Source organism: Leguminivora glycinivorella, chromosome 21 (genome assembly GCF_023078275.1).
Source record: "Leguminivora glycinivorella isolate SPB_JAAS2020 chromosome 21, LegGlyc_1.1, whole genome shotgun sequence".
NCBI lineage: Eukaryota > Metazoa > Arthropoda > Insecta > Lepidoptera > Tortricidae > Leguminivora > Leguminivora glycinivorella.
In genome coordinates, this window is record NC_062991.1 from 2,103,670 (window position 1) to 2,110,850 (window position 7,181).

The following is a 7,181-nucleotide window of genomic DNA, read 5'->3' on the forward strand; positions in this document are numbered from 1 at the left end:
AAGACATTTATTCACGAGTCATGTATGTTTTCTATCGTTTTCTGGGTGCCCATAACATAGTTTTCTTAGGTTACCATACCAGTTAGTACATACATACATACAATCACGCCTGTTTCCCAGAGGAGTAGGCAGAGATCACGGATTTCCATTTACTACGATCCTGACAAATCACTTTCGCTTCACACACTTTCATAACGTTTCTCATACACGCTCGTCGGTTTCGAGTACTTCTGACCTGGCCTTTTTGCAATATTTCCCCGATTTGAACAAGAAAAGTTCGCCTAGGTCTTCCACTTCCAACTGACCCTTCCACTCTTTTTAGGGTTCCGTAGTCAACTAGGAACCCTTATAGTTTCGCCATGTCTGTCTGTCCGTCCGTCCGTCCGTCCGTCCGTCCGTCCGTCCGTCCGTCCGTCCGTCCGTCCGTCCGTCCGTCCGTCCGCGGATAATCTCAGTAACCGTTAGGACTAGAAAGCTGAAATTTGGTACCAATATGTATATTAATCACGCCGACAAAGTGCAAAAATAAAAATTGGAAAAAAATGTTTTATTAGGGTACCCCCCCTACATGTAAAGTAGGGGCTGATATTTTTTTTTATTCCAACCCCAACGTGTGATATATTATTGGATAGGTATTTAAAAATGAATAAGGGTTTACTAAAATCGTTTTTTGATAATATTAATATTTTCGGAAATAATCGCTCCTAAAGGAAAAAAAAGTGCGTCCCCCCCCTCTAACTTTTGAACCATATGGTTAAAAAATATGAAAAAAATCACAAAAGTAGAACTTTATAAAGACTTTCTAGGAAAATTGTTTTGAACTTGATAGGTTCAGTAGTTTTTGAGAAAAATACGGAAAACTACGGAACCCTACACTGAGCGTGGCCCGACACGCTCTTGGCCGGTTTTTCATAATTATACTTTCTTCGTTACTCTCCTCTCATCCATGCTCTCTACATGCCCGAACCACCTTACATACCCACCTCAATCTTTGTCACCACATCTACATCCACTCCACACTTCTCTCTTATCACGCTATTTCTGATCCTATCACTCAACTTCACACCAGCCATGCTTCTTAACGCTCTCATTTCCACGGCATTCACTTGACCACCAGTTAGTATTATAATAAAACAAAACTAGCGGCACCTGTTTTGTAACTGTTTTTAAAATATTACTTTTATATCCATGTTATAAATCATCTACTCTAAAATAATGAATAAAGGAAGGATAAAAGACGTTCTTATTATAAAACGCTTTCCGCTTGTTACTTACTTACACCGCTCGGGTTTAATACAATAGTCTTTGTTGCTCAGAAAATAAAGTTGTCTTTAGTTTGTAGTTTAAAAGGGTAATTTTAGTTCACAAAGGAGCTTCTTTTATAAGTTTCTTGTAGAAGTTCAGGGAAGTGTTAAATATGAGCAGCAACCATTTCCAAAATTAATTTGTGGACCATCGGACTAATTAAAGTAAACAATAAACTATTAATTTGGCTATTTAGGTAAAACAGTTTAAGCGTAGCAAGCGCAGTAAACAGCGTAGTAGGAACCAAATCTCGAACATTCGTTCGCCATCTTATAATTTTTGACAGGTCGTCGAAGGCTCCTGATAGCTAGCGGGGTTGTGGACTGTTATTATTGACGTGAAATGATGAAAACATGTAATAAAAGCACTAATTTTAATTATTGGTAAACAAACACAAGCTTATTTAGTTTCGTGACAGAAGGCAGACTGAAGAGTGATTGATCATATTTCATAACATGAGGACAGTTTTTGAAAGTGACATAATTTTAAACTATGAAGGAGGTCGCGCACCAGCCAGTCGCCAACAGCTCCACTTTACCGCCCTAGGGCGGTCAAATAGCTTATTACGTATATGCAGGCATGTAATAACACCGAGCGAGTGTAATAAAAAAAATTGAAATATTTTGCGTACTGTGCAAAATAGTTTATTAATTCAATTTAATCAAACATAATAATTACTATGGGTACAGGTAAGACTCTGAACTATTATAGGCGGGTAAAACCATATAAAGAATATGGCCATACAGATGTATAAGCCGCATTCCGATCATAACTTGGACCACACGCATGATTATTAGTTCCCTCATATCGATGACTCACGTGCTGTACCGTACGTATTCTTAAAGCTTCCCAAATGTAACAATAAAATTTCATTCTCCTTAATAAAGTAATAAATTTAAGAATGCAAGGCGTAGGTTACGCCTTCTACCGCCCTCTGTCGGAAATCGGCAGGAAGTCATCGACCGTGAGCTGTCTGATCCTGGATCGGCCTTCCTCGCCATCTAGCGTGGGATAGCTGCACTCTTGTATTCCTCTATGGACTTACGTGGATCATAGTTGCCATTTTGAAAAATAGAAGTAAATCGTCATCGGGCGTTTGCCTTCCTTCCTTTTATTCGTAACCAGACTTAATTATGGGTTTTTTTTTAAGCTCCGCGTTAATCGCGAAGAGTTTAGTATTATATTTTATTGTTGACTTAATTTCCATTGAACGTCCGGAGCCGGCTGTTTGCGGTGCGAGCCGATTTAGGCTTGGCAACACTAGTCCCGTCCAAAATGGCGAATGAGATGGGATTTCTTTTTGCCGGAGAGAGAGTTGAAGGGATATCGTTGGCCCAAGCTAAAATCGGGCGCAATCGCCCGTTTGAGTGAGTTTCAATAGTGATTCGGTTGTGTATTTCTTTTTAGTTGGTTAGTTTCTAACGAAGCGTTGCATATTTTCCAGCCCCGGAATCGGACGTGAATAAAACCATGTTCTGATGGTGATAGGCGACGCCCAGCGTGCCCGGATGTCGAAATAGGTGCAATTTTGCCCTCTGCTGGCCCTTTCTCCATCAACGGTAAGTCATACATTTTTTAAACCTTGTTGGAAGCCAACTTGTTCCGTAGGTTATGTATATCTTCCAAATTAGCAGTAGGTCGTTTCACGGAACGCGTTGTCGTTCGAAATTTAAATTCCAAGGTAGCCCCCGTGTCCTGCGGGCGGTATAAACCCCCCTTACGGGCACCATTTTTAGGAATTTTACTTACAGACTGGTATAACCATTCCAGGGTTCACGCCGCGTCGCCTAAACCTCGCGCCGGCCGCGAGAGCTTCCCCTGGTATCCCGGTAACTTGTGGGCAGCAGATTGCTGCTGTTCTACCTACTCCCGACGTTTCACCCCAAGGCGGCTGACGTGGCAGTTGTGGTGTTTCGAGGTCAGATCTTTCCACGTTTACTTATTGACTGAATGAACCGGCCTTTCGGTTCTGGCGCCCATCCGTGTAACTACCTTAATATATATTGACCGCTGTATCCGTTTCTACCAGTAATGATAATTTAGAGCTCGCTGACCCACGTTTGTTCCCTTAAAATATAAACTCAACATTATTGTTCTCGTGAGCTAGCCCTCGGCAAACAATTGTTACCGTGTATCTAGGATAACAAATTAGCATAAACAATTTAGATTTTTTTTCCTGAATTCAATAAATACCTGGTTCCTCTTCAACTGTTGTTTGATTTTTTTTTATTTTGGCGTTAGCTAAAGGAAACCCCCCATAAAATTAAATATCGTAACAGTGTCAGCCCAACGTGTGGCGTTATATCAGCGAGCCTCTTTAGTCACATTGTTAGCTAGAGGAATTTCTGGTAGAAACGGTGCGGCTTGTATAATTGTAATTAAGTAGGTACTTTTGTTTTTTTTAATTCTAAGTAATTGTGTGTCATTGTAGCTGCAAGTACCTCTTAATAGTTGTGCGGAATTATTTCCGATAATATTTTCAGTGTTTGGAAAGATAGTTTTTTTTTAAATACTTACTACTAATTACATACATTACTATTTGTATAAATAATTTTATTCTTTTATGGGTTACCGGGACCCAGTGTGGAGTTGTAACAATTTTATTTCTATTTTTTTTTTATATTTAGAGATTGTATGCATTTTGGGTAACCATAACTAAGGTGCCTTAATGTTAACGGACGGTTGTGTAAAGAAAAAGTGTTACGTTTTAAATTTAAAAGTTGATAATGTTATTATTCTCCCTTCGTGGGAGGTTACAGTAATTATTAGTAGCGGTTATAATTTATTACATAAATATGAGTTTGAATATCATGTGGCAATGGCCACCTTACTATAAATATTTCGGTAATTACTTACAGTGTTTAAAATTTGCATGTACTATTTACTGTATCATTTGATACAGGATGTCTTTTCATATTGGACTGTGGAGACTTCAAATATATAAATTTTTTTTTTTACTTTGAAACATTATGGTTAACGTTGGATGTTGAATAGTTAGAAAAGGTGCATCGTTTTGAGATGGACAGTTATGCAGAGGTGTTAAACCTTATAATTTAAGTTAACTTTATTAAAATTTTATTCCCTTAGGGAAAGTTTTTGTACTTATAAGTAGGTAGCTAAATAAGTATGCACCTCATGATAAGTGTAATGGGGGAACAACGTCGGTCAGCGGAGCATTTTTTTTTTTAATATTATTTTCTGGCGGAGATTTAAATTTAAAATAAAATTAATATTATGTTATTACTAATGGGTGGTGCAGTGTGTGTATAGTCAGGCACATTTATTGCTGAGGCGTTTCTTAACTTTTTTTTTATTCATAAAATATAAAGTTGAATCTTATCTTGAGTTCAAAGGCCAAATAAACTGAGAGTTATTTGGTACTTATTTCTTTTGCTTTTTCCCTTTTTCTCGACTTAAATCGAGATTATTTTTTTACCTTTAGCGACGTTTACGAAGTAGTCGGTTACTTGCTTACCAGTTTATCGGTGATTGTGTTGTGTGTTTGTCTCGATGGAGGCAGGCGTTTTTCCTTTTATGTGTTGTGAGTGGGAGTTCTTACGTTGTGTCCAGATGGTACGGTTACGTCTGTACACAAACGTATTACCTTTTGATGTTTGGTGGTGAGTGAACGATTTAAAAGTTCTCTTCACGTAGTTTTCTGGGTGCTGGCGTTTTAAACCAGCATTCCAGCTTCACTGGCTGGTCGGATTCTTGCGGATTTAAACGGAGAATTCTTAATAGCAGTGTTGTACCCTTGTTGACGCTTTGCGGTATGGCTTAAATCATATGCGTGAACGTTGACGTTCTTTTGTGTTGTCGGACCGACAGACTTGCGTCGCCTGAGACGTGGTTTGTACAGTCAACCTTTGTATGTCTTATGTTGTGTCGAAACGTTCCGTCCTGTGTCGTAGATAGACGCAGCCGGTAGATACGCTTCGTTGTCCTGGTGTTATTGTCTGATTTTCGTATTCTTAGCTGTCACCGATATTAGTTAGGGAAATTTCATTTAGCTATAAGCCGTCTTCCGTTATATCGCTTGGACGTACAGCCCGCTGTCTGGTACAGCTCGCTGTGCCGCCAAGAAATATAGACGATGCGACGTTTTGTAGTAATTTACTTAAAAAAAAAAAAGGTATTCTTATCTGGTTTAGTGCGTGGGTTCGATTTTGATGGTTTTTTTTATTATCGATTTTAGATTTCGAGTTGTAGCTGTTATATTACCGATATTTCCTGTAGTTGGAGCTGGAGACCAGCTCAAAATTTTGCCTACGTCAAAATTTTCTCTGGGGAAGGGAGTATTGTAACAATAAAATTTCATTCTCCTTAATAAAGTAATAAATTTAAGAATGCAAGGCGTAGGTTACGCCTTCTACCGCCCTCTGTCGGAAATCGGCAGGAAGTCATCGACCGTGAGCTGTCTGATCCTGGATCGGCCTTCCTCGCCATCTAGCGTGGGATAGCTGCACTCTTGTATTCCTCTATGGACTTACGTGGATCATAGTTGCCATTTTGAAAAATAGAAGTAAATCGTCATCGGGCGTTTGCCTTCCTTCCTTTTATTCGTAACCAGACTTAATTATGGGTTTTTTTTTTAAGCTCCGCGTTAATCGCGAAGAGTTTAGTATTATATTTTATTGTTGACTTAATTTCCATTGAACGTCCGGAGCCGGCTGTTTGCGGTGCGAGCCGATTTAGGCTTGGCAACACTAGTCCCGTCCAAAATGGCGAATGAGATGGGATTTCTTTTTGCCGGAGAGAGAGTTGAAGGGATATCGTTGGCCCAAGCTAAAATCGGGCGCAATCGCCCGTTTGAGTGAGTTTCAATAGTGATTCGGTTGTGTATTTCTTTTTAGTTGGTTAGTTTCTAACGAAGCGTTGCATATTTTCCAGCCCCGGAATCGGACGTGAATAAAACCATGTTCTGATGGTGATAGGCGACGCCCAGCGTGCCCGGATGTCGAAATAGGTGCAATTTTGCCCTCTGCTGGCCCTTTCTCCATCAACGGTAAGTCATACATTTTTTAAACCTTGTTGGAAGCCAACTTGTTCCGTAGGTTATGTATATCTTCCAAATTAGCAGTAGGTCGTTTCACGGAACGCGTTGTCGTTCGAAATTTAAATTCCAAGGTAGCCCCCGTGTCCTGCGGGCGGTATAAACCCCCCTTACGGGCACCATTTTTAGGAATTTTACTTACAGACTGGTATAACCATTCCAGGGTTCACGCCGCGTCGCCTAAACCTCGCGCCGGCCGCGAGAGCTTCCCCTGGTATCCCGGTAACTTGTGGGCAGCAGATTGCTGCTGTTCTACCTACTCCCGACGTTTCACCCCAAGGCGGCTGACGTGGCAGTTGTGGTGTTTCGAGGTCAGATCTTTCCACGTTTACTTATTGACTGAATGAACCGGCCTTTCGGTTCTGGCGCCCATCCGTGTAACTACCTTAATATATATTGACCGCTGTATCCGTTTCTACCAGTAATGATAATTTAGAGCTCGCTGACCCACGTTTGTTCCCTTAAAATATAAACTCAACATTATTGTTCTCGTGAGCTAGCCCTCGGCAAACAATTGTTACCGTGTATCTAGGTTAACAAATTAGCATAAACAATTTAGATTTTTTTTCCTGAATTCAATAAATACCGGGTTCCTCTTCAACTGTTGTTTGATTTTTTTTTATTTTGGCGTTAGCTAAAGGAAACCCCCCATAAAATTAAATATCGTAACACAAATGATAAGCTAAAGCGACCAGTATAACTTGACCTTAACTTTTAAATATCAAGAAAAACTTGTAACGACAAACGCAATTTTGGATTAAGAGTTTTGAATGATTCACGGTTATTCAAATCTTCTAGAAAAGAGACCCATAATCTTCTCTCT

General features: G+C 39.8%; 1 long non-coding RNA gene across 2 annotated transcripts; it reads left to right on the top strand.

Moving 5' to 3' along the window:
- Nucleotides 1-2,165: 2,165 nt before the first annotated feature.
- On the top strand, nt 2,166-6,959 carry LOC125237476. 2 transcript variants are annotated; one of them, XR_007178333.1, is made up of 3 exons: nt 2,166-6,118; nt 6,196-6,310; nt 6,522-6,959. It is a non-coding gene; the product is annotated as an uncharacterized LOC125237476 (long non-coding RNA). The 2 variants fall into 2 exon arrangements; XR_007178332.1 differs by having other exon boundaries at nt 2,166-6,310.
- The last annotated feature ends 222 nt before the right edge of the window (nt 6,960-7,181 follow it).